The following is a 17,320-nucleotide window of genomic DNA, read 5'->3' on the forward strand; positions in this document are numbered from 1 at the left end:
ATAAGTGGAGGTTTGGACCCAGAAACAGTATTCCTTACGTCATCACTTAACAACCGGATAATCTCATAATGATAAGATTAGGAGCATCAAAGTTTAATTTCACATTGATTTCAATCTTTGACATGACCTTAGTCAATATTAAAGAGGTTATCAACATTATGTAGGATGATTTTATGTAGATTATGTAAATCATAAAAAATGGGTTTCCACAGAGAGGGTCACATATGAAATGCAGACATTTTTGCTCTTAATTATTTAGACAATAATTCCTGTTTATAAGTTTACAAAAAGTGTACTGAAAACCACTCGACAAAAGTGCAATTTTATTTATTTTTTATTTCTAAAATTTGAGCCTAATCTCTAAGAATTTCTACATACTTTACGAGTTGGCTACATTGTTTAAATTTGTACGAAGTGAATCTCCATAAAAAAAACACATTCAAAACACCTAACCCCAACGTTACGGGGAAAAAGCAAATCGTACAAAAATGCACAAATGCCGTCTTCGATTAATACGAATTCGCCACCTCATAAAATACGTACGAATTGCTATGATATAGCGTTGAAAATTTCTATTTATTTATTTTTTGTAGGCATTTTATACAGAAAGCTATTTGATCTACAGCTATCTTACATGAAAGTGTGGACCAATTGGATAGCATTATTCTCAATTTTAGATATGGGCAGTAGCACACAAACACACACACGCAGCCACACACACACAATGAATTGAAGTCATTTTGAAGAAAAATGAGAGACAGGGTGATTCTGGACAGCTCGGAGAAGCTGCCAGTGATGTCATTAAGAGACACGGACCTGATAAGGCATGTGCACCCGCTGAATAAATAAATATATTAAATTAATATCTTATATATTCTTTTCACCTCCCTCTAGGCCTGTGCACCAAATATGACCACCGGCTAAACCCCCCCAGCCCTCAATAAAACCCTTGACCCCCCGTCAAACAAACCCCCGCAACCCCAACCATAATAATCCATCCCCCATTTCTATCTACCCACGTGCAGATGAGAAAACCTGAATGCAGCTTGGCAATAAATAATAAATTTGACTAATACACATTCAGCCTGAGTCACAATCCAGTTCACCCCCCCGAACCCCAACGTCCCATGTGTGGCTGGGGGACCACATCCAAAAGAGAACAGAAACATGTGGCGGCTCGATAATAGGCTATACAACAACTAACATCAGAAAGAGAAAGACAGGAAAACAGAGAGAGAGAGAGAAAGCCAGAAGAGTGGAAAGCATATTATAACTCATCCATGTGGATCATCCGAGTAGATTGCGAGCAATCCCTTGTCGAAATTGTCTTCTAAACACTTCTAGAGAAAAGAAACCGGGACGCAACTGTGCATGCGTGCATGTGCGCGTATTCACACGCCGGTTCCCAGCCCTGCCGGAGGTACGGAGATTACCGAGAACCACACGTGTGGTTAAATGTGTGCCTGAGCCAGCGTCTGCTTCTCCAGCCAGCCAACGAGTAGGAGAGCGTACTAGTGTTTGTGTGTGTGTGTGCGAGGGAGAGGGAGAGAGAGAGAGGGAGAGAGAGAGGGAGAGGGAGAGTGGGGGTATTATGCACTCTAGATGTTGGCTCTTGCTTTAAGCAGCAAGCCCAGGTACAGCGCGCCGGCTTTCTAAATAAGCAGCACATTCAGGAACCCCATCAGGACAGTAGGCAGGGCTGCAGCCTGGGTGTGAAATCACACTAATGCTCTCGCTCTAGTCAGGTCGAGCGAGATTACTCACTCACTCTCTCTCGCTCACACACTGTCGTTTTACTCCACTACTGTAGCCCCAGCACCAGCAGCCTGTAGACAAGTGTGGAATGGACGTCAAGGAGGGCAAGAAAGAAAGGAAAGAGGCAAGGAAAGGTCAGTACTCTGCTTACTGCTCTTTGGAGTGATGCTTCTCTCGCTCTCTCTCTCTCTCTCTCTCTCTTTCTGTGTGTGTGTGTGTGTATGTGTGTGTGTGCCGTGGCTGGGACTGCTGCGTGGTGTTGGCTGAAAGTATTGATTGTAAGAGAGTTTGTGGGGAGTGCACGCTTGTTTGATCTTGCCAGGTGCAAGTGTTGGCTTGTTGGGGGGCTGTGGTTTCAGAAGCAGGCCGACTGCCATCACTGGCGTAAACGAGTTTACAGGTGCGTTTTGTGTTCCGAGCGAATTTGGCCGAAAATGTCACGTTTGTGCCCAGATTGAATGGGAAATGGGTGTGTTTATGTGTGTGATATGGGGGTGTCATGGTCTATATTTAGACAGCGAGGGGGCTGGCTCACCGGCCAGGGAGGCCAGATAAAAAAATTGTGTTTATGTGTTGGGGGGTGTTCAGGAAAACAGGATAAGTTGCTTTGTCACCATTTCGCTGGAGTCATGGCGATCGTGTCTTCGTACACACGCCGCCCAGTGTCACGACATATCATGCCGGGGTCACCACACTCGTGACCCAAACTCACACACTTTAAAGCTCTGCCCAATGTCACCTAAAGTCCTGCAGCGCAACGTCATCGTAAAAATGAAAACGTTATTGGATCGATGGTTTCGGATAGTGTAGTGTAAAGTTTCTCTGAACAACAATTTTACAGATTTTTTGTAAACATTATTGTATTTAGACTGAACCTAAAACTAAATTTACAGAAAATCTAACAAAAACTAATCTCAAAGTACTTTAAAATTAAAAATAATTGAGTTTTGTAATTAAAGAAGATTATTTAAATATGCTATATTCATTATTCATAAATTTACGTTACCTTTATTACTTATTAGTATTATTTGCATTAGTAATTTTATACCGAATGTACTAGTGTATATCAGACTTTTTACCACAGTAGGGATTAAACTCAGAATTGTTGTGTCACGCTGATGTACATGCTGTAAGGACTCAGGGTTCGTGTCAAAATTCAAATGTCTTACGCCCCACACGCAATGCTGCAGAGAAACAGGAAAGGGCGAGATTACAAAATTGTCGGCAACACTAAAGACATCAACACGCACATTTCAGCCATCTATCATGGCTGTCGCTGCATTTCGGTGGCGACAGTGATTTATTCCAGCGCGGGAGCCCATTTGAGCGGTGATGGAGAAATAAGCGTGACCCGGTCTGGCTGGAGGACTTAACGCTCGCACAAACCCTCAGAAAACATATTAACACATGCATAAATGTGCATACATATGCTAATTATGATTGGTGAACATGCAAAAACAGTATAGATCAGAATTGATTTTCATCTTATTTATTTTAAATGTTACGACAATTGCAAACAGCCAAATGTGAAAGGTAAAAAGGAAATCATTCTACTTCCAAACCACATGGTGTGCTGTGCTATGTCTGCTCTCCACCAGCCCCTGTATGAAGATACTGAGGACAAGTGTAATGTATTCACACACACACACACATATACACTATGAAGCTCAGTTTTATCAGCAAGAGGTTTGCATGATGTTGAATTTCACAGCGTGTATTTGTGTGTAGCGTAATGTACTGCTGGCAAGCTTAGATGTTTTTTCATCCAATTGACTGTGTGCATGTGTCTTCATCTGGTGATTTTTACACTTCTTGAGGTTTTTACACTACAGGCACATTTATCAGAATCATCATACATTACACACGGTCTCTCCGTATGCTAGCTCCTAATGCCATGCACAAATAGATCTGCGTGTGCTGTTAATGTTTTGTTTTTATCATAAGATGCGCGTATGTTTGGGATTGGGTCAGGTGTGTATATTTTGGCAATCCTCATACATCTTACCGGAGGGTGTGCTGACGGCATGATTTAAGCAGACAGGTGAATGTTTGGTGGTCCGATACTCTGTGTATGTTTGGCTGGGTGGTGGTATCAGCGGCTGGGATCTGAGCTTGGCCTCCTTGTGTCAGACGAGAAGGTGAACGGGAGAAAGAGAAAGAGAGAGAGAGAGAGAGCTGTGGACATTTACAAACATACACATCTGACATCACACATTTCATAAATTTAACATGTACTTCATTCAAACATCATTTTAGGCTTTTGTATTTATTATGGAGATATTATACAAAAATGATCATTTATATACCATTTAAATTTGAAGCTATTTGAATACATTATATTGATGCATTAGCTACAATGTTTAGCCTGATGTTGATATATTTTCATTCCAGAGATAATGGTTTTATTCTCGCCGATGAATTTAAATTTGAGGAGGACTGTAACATTCAGCAATGACTGTTTAATTTATAAGACAGCGTTTGGAGATCGACATGCTGGTGAATAAGGCATATTTCGACCAAAATTCGGCTCTGTACCTCAAATCCAGGATTAATGATAGTTTTCGAGGCTTAACAGAGGCAGCCATTTATATATGTATGGGTGAGAAGTGCATGCAGGCCTTTAGCCATCTTATCGTCTGGAAAAGGACAGAAACGCACTACATGTGTGCATTTCACTATGGCTTCCAATGCTGGCCATGTTGAACTGTAGCTGTTTGTGTCTGTGTGTACTAAACATGCGTCACATCACTTATGTCAGTACACAATGTGTTTGTGTCTGTGGTTGGTCATGGTCGTTCATGCGACCATCGTGACAGCAAAGCTTGTCCTATGAGGAATAGTTTCACTATTTGTGACTCACTCCTGGAAATTGCATGTATTTATACCAAAATTGTATAAAATTATATTTAGTGCATTAGGCTTATATTTTCATTTATACACTTATCAGAACCGACTTAAAGTGCATTCAAATCCAAATTTTTTATCACCATGTCAGTATATGTGTTCCCTGGGAATTAAACCCTCGAATTTTTGGGTTGCTAATGTAATGCTCTACCAGGTGAGCTACAGGAACACAATATTGTACCATAAATATTTTTAAATATTATTTAAAAATTATAATTAAATATGTAAATTAGATTAATTATTAGAATGTGACTTGATTTTGGTCAATTAAATGAATTCCTTACCAATACTAATTTGTTGCATCATTTTATCAGGAATATAATTCAGTATAAATTATATGTACTTACATTTATTTACAGAAGATATTTGTATATAAATAAATTAATTTCCTTTACATTTTAAAGTAATTAATATTTAGACCAAAATAAATTCTTTTTTTACAAAATACAAATTTAATTTTATGAATATATATATATTAAATGTTTTACATAAATAAATATACAGTATACAGATTCCATTTCATTCCTTTAATGTTGGTAATATTTGTCTTTTTTAGGTAACAATACATTTGAGTTTGATCTCATATTTACTTGCTGTTTCTAAGCTGTGCATGTGAGACATGTTCATTTCTCTTGTCTGCTGTGTGATGCCCTGAGGACATGTGGATGTTCTGGTTGAGGATGTGCAACACAGTATTGCAGGCGATCTGATCTGGGCTGTTTGCTTTTTAAGAGGTTTTGGAATATTTAATAGACAGTATTTCAGAATGAAAGCAGAAACTTGACAATTATGAGAATTAGAAATACTTGTTTATAATAGTACTACTGCGAATTATACTAATCAATTGTAAAATATAAAATGTATGAATGTATGTATACATATATGTATATGTGTAAGTATGTATGTATGTATATATATATATATATATATATATATATATATATATATATATATATATATATATATATAATTCTTCCAAATCCTGTATTTTTGCGATGAGGTGGTTGTAAGACACAAGCAAGCGTGCGAGTCCAGCGTGCTGCATCCACAAGAGCGAACCCCATTGGCTACAAGAGATGACTGACACCTGTTCTTTACCTATTAGACATCTCCATCCGTGTATACGGAGCATCTGGGAGCTCTCGATTGGCTGTTCGCTCCTGATGAGATGTTTACAGGCACCTTCAGAGACACAACAATCTAGAATCCTCTACCCATCCAGGCGTCACTCAATCCCTTTGTGACGTTGGCTGGAAGTGGACCCCTGAATTACATTACCACCAAATCTTTAATCCTAGGAACCTTGAATCAAAGAGAGAGAGAATGAAATGTGTTAGATAGGTGGAAGAAAAATAAGCTCTTTCATGTTTCGCCTGCTGCTGTCCGCTTCGTGTTGGGATGTGATTACAAAAGAAACACAGAATGCCGAAGGCAGATACAAAACGTAAAGTTGCCATTTTTCAGAAAATGAATTTAATTGCGGACGTTTGCATGATTTACACATCTCCTGACATCTCTGCCTCAGTGTTTGTTGTTGTTTATTGTGATCCTTTGCCCTCGTACTATTTTTCCCATATTAGTTGAATGTGTAAAATTCCTCTGAGGGTTTAAGGAGCGAGGAAGATACACGCGGTCATCTCGCATCTCATTCTCTATGATTACTGCAATCATGTAGATAATCCCCATCAACCTCTCGTGGCTGGACTTCTGCACTTACATGTGGAGCCAGATCAGATGAGAGCTTTGGCTTTTTTAGCATCTCGGTTTATTTTCTATGTCAATGACATCCAAAGGGCTTATTAGTTTACATTCTTGACCCCCCTGCTTTTCTTTTGAGAAAACAGAAGCAAATAGAGAGAGAGAGAGCTGTCTTGCACCTCCGAAAAGCATTCGGATCATTTGTAGGCCCGGATCACACGTTCTAACTGAAACACACATCCAGTTAAAATATGATAATTCAATCCTGCTCTGTTTTTATTAAATCACGATCTCGGAATGCCGCGCTCTGCCTGATAGCGCTGTTATTGTTTGTGTAAAACACATTTTCTTTCTCCTTCTCTCTCTCTCTCTCTCTCTCTTTCTCTTTTGGGCCGAGGGTAGATGTTAGTGGCCAGTATGAGGAGGCAGTACGTCAGATGAGACTAAAATGAGATTTCTCAGCGTGTCGTGCGTGTGCGCGCATGGGACGTGATGTGCGAGACTAATGGGTGTCGGTTTGGTGCCTCTGTGTTTTTATTCCGCCTGCCTGTCCTGCAATCAGAGAAAAAATAGAGGGATGGAAAGAAAGGAAAAAGAAACCGAGAGAAAGACAGAAAGGGAATGAGCGGTCTGTTTATTCCACACCCCCCATCCCCAATCATCTTCTTCTTCTTTCTACCTCTGGAATATAATCCACTATCTCCTGACCTTCAAATCATGCCGCGCTGCAGTCATTCCAATTCACTGGCCACTATGAGCGTGAAATGTCCTCTAGCCTATTTCCTTTTCTCAGCATGGCCTTACTTCCACTTGTGATCTCCCCGCCCCTCACATATTACACACACACACACACATAGATTATCATGCTGTAAAAAGACAAAACATATACACAAAAATTAACATATTACCATGTAAAACATTATTAACCATACATTTCTCATTTGTGATTCTAGACCACAAAACCAGTCATAAGTAGCACGAGTATATTTATACGAGTCAAAAATACATTGTATGGGTCAAAATTGTGGATTTTTATGCCAAAGTCTTTAGGATATTAAGTAAAGATCATGTTGCATGAAGATACTTTGTAAATTTCCTACCATAAATAATCAAAATGTATTTATAATTAGTAATATGTGTTGCCAAGGACTTCATATGGACAACTTTAACAGGAAATTTTCTCAATATTTAGATTTTTTTGCACCCTCAGATTCCCAAATAGTTATATATTTGCCAAATTAATCAATAAAAAGCTTATTTTTGATTATGTATGAATCTCAATAAAAAAAGATGCTTATGAGTGTTTGTGGTCCAGGGTCACACTTTTTGACTGTTCTGAAAATCATTAAGGTTTATTCTTATGTTTAATTGAACATTGCATCTGATTACCCTTATGAAAATTAACCATAGTTTGCTTTACATGGTTGCTATAGTAAAACCACAAGTTTTGTACAGTAGCACAACCATGGTTACTAAAGTAAAACCATGGTTTTGCCAATGGTAATCAATACGCTAGAAAAAACATGGTTACTACTATGTTTCATTTTCATAAGGTTACCTGTTTGTTAAAAAAACCCAAATATCCATATGTATTTTGCTTTCAACAAAACGTGCTATGATCAGGCGTGATATTGATGGCGCATCTGCGCGGCATGTGGGAATTTGTTGTGTCTGTGTGTTTACACATGTACACAATCTATCTACAGCAATGGGGAAATATACTGGCAAAGATATTTGGCCACATACAGAAGACCGGCATATGTAGTGTTAGCATGTCATATATTTTTTTTATTTGTTATTACTGTATTTCATATGACCTCACTACTAGAAATCTGCTGTCTGTTTGATGCGATCATGTGCTCTTGAATCTGGAGAGAGTTTCTTCATGCTGAGGGTCAAGAGGGAATCTACAACCCTGACATTTTATAGACAGCCAAAAAAAGAGAAAGATAGAGAAAAGTAGTCTTTTATATTTACATATGAAGAGTTTAGGTCCAAAACGCAATAAATCCATTTTAACTAATTTCGGTAAAAATGTGTTTTCTATACCAAAAAAGTGACAAGATGAAAACCACTATTTTCTGCTACAAACATTCACATAGCATCTTTAGGTTAGAAAAACATTAAAAAAATCTTGATTTTCAAAGATTTATTATAAAAACTGATTATTTTTTCCACAAAGAGTTTAATTTTTTTCAAAATGCTATAAATCTATTGAATATATATATAAATGTGCTTCATCTTTGCCATTTTATATACATTTAGTTAACTAGTGGTATACACTGATTAAAAAAATAAACATTAATGGCATTAATCAAAACACTTACTTTTTCATATTAAGAACACTGTCATTGCTGTTGGGACGTTGTCGGCTCGTCGTTTAACATTTTCAATCAGCTGTAAAATGTTTTGGTCCTGCTCAATTTTCATTGGCTTCGCGTAAAACAATGGAAAGTTTTTCATAAGATTTCCTGGGGTCAATGTGAGAAGCTTGATGCTGTCAGGAAAACAAGCAACCGGCATTTTCCGTCTCCCGAGTACCTCTTGCGTAAATTATTAGATGTTGATGGCTTACGTTTCTTTCCCGTCACAGAAAACAACCACAAGTTTATCAATGCCATTAAAGTATTATTTTGTTTTTGTTTGTTTTTGATCACAACGTACAAGATGAGGAAAACTAGGAGTCTGTGTATTCAACGCGCCACCATTGTTTGTTTACAATACGTGGAATGGTGCGCTGTGATTTGTTGAGCAGATTTATTGAATTCTGCAGAAAAGGAGGACTGGCGTTTATTGCGTTTTGGGAAAAAAGGGAGAAAAGATGACAGAATAACACGGCGGATATTGCATTTTGCGTAAAATTGCGTAGAATTTACTTTTAAATACTGACCTGATATAATACTGATTTTGTCTGTAACTAATTTTTTTTAAATGGCGTTTATCGCGTTTTGGAACTCAACTCTTCATAATCATTTTATGCTGCATTTAAATTACAATTTCTATTTAAAATTTACACAGCAGTGTGTTTAAATATTTACATTTACTTCACCATCATCATTACAATTTACCCCGGTGCAGCTGAATCATGGTATTTGTTGCGCGCATAAGGCAAGTGGTTACTTTCACTATAAATAAAAGGTGAAATTGTGATGTGGTGAGCACGTTCATGGTGTGTGGGTTTGAAGAGAGTAACTCTTACTGTGCTGGTGTTTATTCTGCTTACATTCCTCATACACGTTCCCATATTTACTTGCTATTTTTTGCTCATTTTGGGGGGTAAAATGTTTCCCAGTATCTCAGGTTAGCAGTTATCTATAAATGTGTGACCCTATCTGTGAAATCCAGGCTGATGCTTGATGATTTAATTATGAGATTATCAAAGTTTGATTTCAGTTAGACAGGTTAGCAATCACGGTATCATTTTCTCAGAAATTGAGTGGTGCATTCAAAAAGTTGTTTTTTTGAGCATCCTGACCAGCTTGACAAAGCAACACTGGCTTAACCAATGGCATGAATCTGTTAGTCTAACCAATAACAAACATGGGTGGGGTGGAGTTCAAATATCTGTTTAAATAAAAGTATTATTCATGCAATTTCATTTAGTAACACAACTCTTGCAGAAATTACACACCTGATCTTTGGTAGCAGAATTTGCTGTGTGTTTCTTTTGGATTTTTCCATCCATTTTGCATCAATTGCTGGCTGTCTAACAATGATCCGTCATTTTATCTCCTTTCATATGGTTTTCCTTATCTTACCATTTACCAAGAAAATATTTAGATCTTGTTCTTGGCATATAATCCATGCAAATTGTTTTGCATAGTTTCACCTGATTTGTGTGATATACATCTGGACTCAAATAAAAGGCGCTGACTCGTGAATGGCCGAGTAATCATTGTTTATGATGGAGCTGTGAAGTCATCAAATAAACTAAACATCCGTAACGTTCAGGTTTTGTTCTTCATGTATTATAAGTGCTCACGCCACTCAGAACAACGCATAGGAAGCACACTGGAGGCAGAATTTATCTCTTTGTACAAACAAGGCATCAAATCCCTTTATTAGTTTCAAAGTCTGAAGATGCAATGAGGGTCCTTTGTAAGGGTCAGACCGTCCCTCGCTATTTATTCAACCAGGCCCTGCTGTCCAATGAATATGAGATGTGCTCATACACGTTATTGCTAAGGTTCTGCCACTCATTAATCACATGACCTTCAGGGGCGGTGCTTAATAACCTTGCAGGATTGTATCAGGTAGAAATGAGTGATACCTAGGAATTGAATTGTATCTGAAATGGTCACGTGGTTACATGCATGAGGTGCCTCTTGCACTGCCTGTACAAAATGCCACATGCAATTCTGTCACCTGTAGGATGGTTCAGGTCGTCTCATTTTTTTCCTGAAGGAACGAAAAATCACAAATAATGGCTTTTAAATGGAGAACAAATGGAGGCATTTGTTTTTCTTTGATAAAAAGACTCTAATAATCTCCTCTGGAAATTCAGAAAAAAAGTGTAAGAATTCAAAATGTAAGTTTTTAGTATAATCTTAAACGCTTGCAGGACTAATTTGTCTGACCTATGATATCTACATGAAGAGATATATAGTTATAATGTGTGTCAATTATTTCTCACAATGAATTTCGAAGAAGCGTCTAAGAAGGAAATATTCTTAAATACAGCATAATTTTGCTCTCTGTTGAATCTTCTGAACCATAGAGCGCTCCTTTTAGCTGTCCTTCAGCCTAACATAACATACGGCACCTTTCAAAAGCTAGTTATTACAAGTATTTAAAATATTTAATTAGAGAATATTTCTCCTTGAATGGCAAGTTTAGTTTGGTCGTATCTCCGCAAAATATTCCTCTAGCATTAAATTTTTTTTTGTAAAATGACTTTTGTCATTCTATTTTCTCATAAACCATAATTACTGACGCTGATTGAAATCCGGGTTGCACCGATGTGTAAACTTTCTATGAAACTGTGTCGGCGGTGCTGTCGCTCCTGCAGCAATCTTAGCATTAAAACATGGTCTTTTTTCTCGGTGACATTAAAATGGAAGGATTTTGTTTATCCGTGCCTTTGTTTATTTAACATTTCGCACAGCGGGGGGAGTTTTCAGATAGCTTGTTTTCAAGACAGTCCCCGCAGACAGCGAGCAAACACTCCACAGTTTCATCAAATAGAACAATGCTTAACTTCCCCCCTCAGCGCTGTGCAGCCAAATACGCCAAAGCAGCGCGCCGCGGCTCGGGGTGATTGAAAATGATTGTCAGATTTTTTTTAAAGTCTATAGCGATATGCATGTGAAATTTGTTTTACTTTCTCTTTTCCAGGATCAGAAACAGGTGTGCGCCCCTTTAGGAATCACTTATGGCATGGGTATATTCAGAAGCATATGATTCATTCACCTAACCGTCTCTAAAGATGCATTTGGGACATATAGATCTAATTATACATATTTATGTTATATTTAGCAAGTGCTTTTATCCGAAACAACCTTGTTGTTTTTTGCAAAGCTATACATTTATGTGCCTGTGCATTCCTTTGTAAATTGAATCCATGATCTTCCAAAGAACAAGGTATCTTAAAACATCAGGACTATTTATTGAAAAAGCAGTGCTCGGTGCTGTAGTGAATGAAGAAAATTGATTGTACAGATCGAGTGTTTAAATTATCTACCCCGTTTCCTTTCCTTCTTTGTGTCTCCATTAGTCAAAGTACCGAATTTTCAGCCTAATAACGAAAAGCACATTATAAGGGACCAGACTCCGTTTGTATCACAAGGTCAAGTGGACTGCCAGGTTTCGATATCAGCATAAAGATGCCCGTATGCGGGAGGCTTGAGAGGCACAGGCGCAACAGAATGCAGTTTGGGGTCTTATTAAATTGCACTCACTTTTGGGCACATTGCATCTTTTTTTTTCTTTTCGTCTGTTCTGTCTTTCTCTGCTTTTCTCAAGTGTGGGCTTGATTAATATTTTCTTCTGTTTGGTAACCATGACAATGAGGTCAGTGGATATGATGTTTAATTGAATCTTTCTCCAGCTTTTGTGCTCACCTCTGTGTCCGAACACCACAGATCTTCTTCTTATGACTCTTCCTTTGTCTCTCACCACTTTCTTTTCATTTCTTGTGTGTTCATGCATGCATGTGAGAGTGCAGTTTCCAATGCATGTCTGAATGGCAATAGCTCTGTGTCATTGTGCTTATATATACTGTCATGGATTATTATAAGTGTCTGAGCTCTGTATTATAATTATAATGCTGCAATTCTTTAGCATGTATATGCATTTGTATAAAAGAGCTTTGTTGAAATGCATTGTGGGATATTTTTTCTCTTAGAAGGGCAGAAATGAGGTTTTAAGAAGGGAGCGTAATTAAAAATAAGGATGTGCAAAAATAATTAGCTTTAAGAAAGCCCTGCGTAACTCAACTGATAAAACAAATATGTTTTAGAGAGCTTTTGCATTTCGGATTACAAAACGTTTAGAAAAAGAGTAACAGAACAGAATGCAGGGGTGTTCCACATCCTTTTCTGCACAAGGATTAAAGACTTAAAGTCCCCTGTGGTGACATTTTTATTTTTGTTTATATGTCTATGTGGTGTTTTTAATATGCTTTAAGACAAACCATGTGCAAATTCATCATTCAACATCACTGTTGAGTATTTCCTCCAAAGATTTTTCAAAGTCTTTCCCGCAGTTTGAAATTGCCTCGGTTTTATACGTCACAACCAGATGAATAGATTAGAAGTTCGAGACATAGATATTATGTATGGATGCCGCATAGACACTTATGCATTGTGTAAAACCGGAATTAGCAATTTTGTGTCTGAAACTGACGAATGTAGCATCTATTTACAAATATATCTATGGTCCGAAGTGATGCAAAAGAGTGGAGGCCAGTGATGCGCGGGTTGATCCAAAATAAGCAGTTACGAATCATCCAAAAATATTTTTAATGATATTCGGGTCTCGGTCGGTCAGGTCCTTTAAAATAAAGATGCCAATTAAATATTTTAAACAATTACTACTTAAAAAAAAATGCAGGCCAGGAAGCAGGTTGGGTAATATATGTATATATAAATCATTATATATATATATATATATATATATATATATATATATATATATATATATATATATATATATATATATATATATATATATATATATATATATATATATATATATATATATATATATATTAGCAGTTTTGTGTCTGAAACTGACGAATGTAGCATCTATTCACAAATATATCTATGGTCCGAAGTAGGGATGCTTAACGATTAATCGTGATTAATCGTTAGCAGAATAAAAGTTTTTGTTTACATCATATATGTGTGTGAACTGTGTATAATAACTTTGTATAAATAAATGTACACACATGCATGTATATGTTTTAGAAATGTTTACATGTGTATATACATTTGTACATTTATGTATAATTTATATTATATATAAATATAAATACTTAACATATACATTTTTTTCCTTAAAATTATACATGAATGTGTTCATATTTATATATATACATATTTATTATACACAGTTTACACACATATGTGATGTATACAAAAACTTTTATTCTGCTAACGATTAATCACGATTAATTGTTTAGCATCCCTAATCCGAAGTGATTCAAAAGAGTGTAGACCAGTGATGTGCGGGTTGATCCAAAATGAGCAGTTACGAGTCATCCAAAAATATTTTTTATGATATTCGGGTCGCATTCGGTCGGGTCCTTTAAAATAAAGATGCCAATTAACTATTTTAAACAATTACTACTTTAAAAAAAATGCGGGCCAGGAAGCGGGTTGGGTACAATATATAATGTTTTTTGCGGTCCGAGTTGCGGAAGAGTTAGTTGAAAGCGTCGGTCAGGTGCAGGTTGTTTATACATTGACCCTGCCCTTCACTGGTGGAGGCGGGACTATTTCATATACAGTATTCACTGACCCGCTAATACTAAATGAGGCAAGGGTGTAGAGTTACATTCAACCTGAATTTTTTTAACATATGCTATTATGATCCTTAAAGATTAATTTTAGGTGGAAATTATCGACTACAGGGAAACCTCAACAAGATTTACATTCACTAGTCGTTTAGTTGACTAGTTGACTCATTCCTTATTAAGATTATGGTTATGGTTTCAGAACAACCCACATGGTGAAAGCACCCATGCAAACCTTAAAAAAGACTTTTATATGCAGTCACTAGGCTAAGGAAAGAGAGCAAATATTTGTACTTTTTGTGATTTGTTTCTTCTTTCATTTTTACTTTGTTCTTTTATGGTTAGTCATCGTGCAATTATATGTTTTATGTATCTTTCTGCCCGTTTTCATCTCGCTGCTTTTGTTTCATGCCCTGCTGCGTGTGGAATTTAAGGATTCGACTTTTTAGTGCAGTAATAGATGTTCGCTGCCATTTTCATTGTCTTTCCTTCTCTCTTTCTCTCTTTGCAGCTCACCCTATTTTTCCCCACCTGGCCACATTTACATACTCAAATCGGTCTCAGGGACGATTGTTAAATTGATTTCGAACGACTCGGATGATTCAAGTGGTGAAACAAAAAGCCTGGCTTTGATACAGAGACTGATCTACTGACGCTGGATCTTCTCCCTGAGCAGGTGCTCTCATTAATACCCACAAAATTGAGGCCCTCGAAGATCCAGGCATGAAAGAAACTAGCGGTCTAGTCCACAAATACACAATGAACAGCACTTGCTGTTGATGCGCTTGCAATAAAGATCATTTTTTTAGGGTTTTACTATTTTATCTGTAATTCAAATGGGTCATAAAATATATCGCACTGCAGGCTGTAATATTGGCACCACTTTGATTTTACTCGAGCAGAAATTAAACCTAATTTTTCTATAATTATAGGATTGAAATATCTGCAGAATAGCAATACAAAGCGAAATAAATTATGGAGATACATTGTAAAAATGTGACTTATTGCATTCAAATGGTTTCCATCCTATTATAAATGAGATCACAGTGTGAAAATTCTGTATGCTTAGCTGATTTTCTATGGTCAAGATAAAATTGCACTGGCTTCAAGGAGCTGATAAGATTCATTGGTATAGTTTAATACTTAGCACTTTTATATGTATCTGTGGATATAGGTTTTAAACCAAGGCCTACCAAGATTTAAATTTCTTACTTTGGTAAAACAATTTAAATCATATACATCAGAGTCTCATTACCAAGCAGATTGAATGTTATGCCCACCGCATTCATATCTCCTTATTGTAAGTGAGCACGTTCAGTCTCATTCCTTGCGTTCTTCAATACGATGCACGTGAAACACTGCTACTCTCCATTTCTTGGCAGCTATAGTTAAACACACACAGTCAATGCATGTCAAGTCTAATTTTGTTAATGTGACATCCGTTAGCTTAGCAAAGGACACCAGCTTGAAAAGATTACAAAGAGAAAGAGGTAAAAAATAAATAAATAAACGAACACACTCCACATCAGATTTGACATATGCACTATAAAATAACCATTAGCAGTTAGCTACTGTACAATCTGAAGTGACAGTCTATCAATAATGTCCGTCTGAAAATGGGACAGGTTTGTTGCTGCCTCTAAATCATTGGAGAGTCCATGTAGCCGGGACACAGGCAGGTATAGAAAATGCATTAAGGCGAGATGTTGATAGGAGCAGCGTAAGCATGGGGACACATAAAGCTCCAGGGAATGTGACTTTACCATTGCTCGACGCTGACACACACCACACATGCACGCAAACACACAAGCAAGAGCAATACCTCAGCGTTTCAACTCTTCAACCATTACCTTTAAAAATCTGGAATCGGATGTTGTTGGGAACATTTGTGGGAATTTCTTCCCATGCCGGGTCTCTGCGGCTACTTTTTTGTACGACAGAATGAATTTTACGCCTGCCAGGCGTTGTTAAGCTGAAAGTTAATCAAAAATGAATATGCAGTCGCTAAATTTCAATAGTCCAAAAATTTCATTTCCTCTCTATCTTCAAAAGTAGCAATATATTCGCCCTGCCAGCCTTTAATTGCTCTTAATCTTTGATCTGTATAGATGTCACTTAAGATAAAACATAATAATTATAGCTCTGCTAAAGTTTGAATAAGAGCTGTTTTCACACTAGCGCACAAATCTCTTCTCTCGTGACCCTTTGGGTATTTAGCAGACAGCAGTAACTAATTCATACAAGCAGGCAGTCAATACCCACAAACAGCAACTTAGCCCCTTTGCCTCCTCCCCTTTGCCACATTAGCATAAAATTAGCCTAGACTGTGCATATGAATGGGCTCTATTCATGAATGAAGTAAATATGGAGTCAGGGTGCCACGTGCCTTTTCTCTCCCGCTGGTATTAAAGTGCCAGCGAATGATTGCCTGCTTGCCAGCGGACCCCGGCCATCTGCGCGCGTATCGCTCGGCTTGGCATAACAGGCAACAAGTGTCTCTTTCCGCATTGCCACACTCACCAGCCCCGCAAACTTGGCAGCCAGCCTGTTCGTTTGCCCGCCCCGTATGCAGATAAAGACCTTATTATGCCCTGGCAGTGGGTGGGGGAGCAGAAGGCGGGGCCGCTGATTTACATATCACCGCCGAGATGACACCCTCCAGATGCAAAAGAGCCAAGTAGCAATTAAGGCTGCTTAGTGCTTTTGTTTAGTCCGGTGGAGTGGGCAAGCCGGGCGGGCATTTCTAACGCCTCCAGAGAGGATATGTATGAGAATTTCGGCTGGGCACGTGGCTCCTGCTGCCACCCCTCCCCTCTCTGCACACGCTCGGCTTGAACATGCGCGTCCCCGTCGCTAGGTGGTCTGATGGTGTAGGCCTGGGACTATGAAGAGCGTGCATCGCTTGCATGCAGAAGGCACTGATGACATGCATTGCATGTAATGGACTTCCAGATTGCTCACAGATGATGCACCGTCACAACAACCAATGGATTTATTTATAGCTAGATC

At 37.9% G+C, this 17,320-nt stretch overlaps 1 long non-coding RNA gene across 1 annotated transcript in view; it reads left to right on the plus strand.

Moving 5' to 3' along the window:
* Window positions 1-1,669: 1,669 nt before the first annotated feature.
* LOC135743724 (uncharacterized) overlaps window positions 1,670-17,320 on the plus strand; it is a 39,457-nt gene continuing 23,806 nt past the window's right edge. Inside the window, exon 1 of the long non-coding RNA XR_010530566.1 lies at window positions 1,670-1,889. This is a non-coding gene — a long non-coding RNA (uncharacterized lncRNA). The remainder of the gene's footprint in view (window positions 1,890-17,320) is intronic.

The sequence above is a fragment of the Paramisgurnus dabryanus genome, chromosome 2 (genome assembly GCF_030506205.2).
Source record: "Paramisgurnus dabryanus chromosome 2, PD_genome_1.1, whole genome shotgun sequence".
NCBI lineage: Eukaryota > Metazoa > Chordata > Actinopteri > Cypriniformes > Cobitidae > Paramisgurnus > Paramisgurnus dabryanus.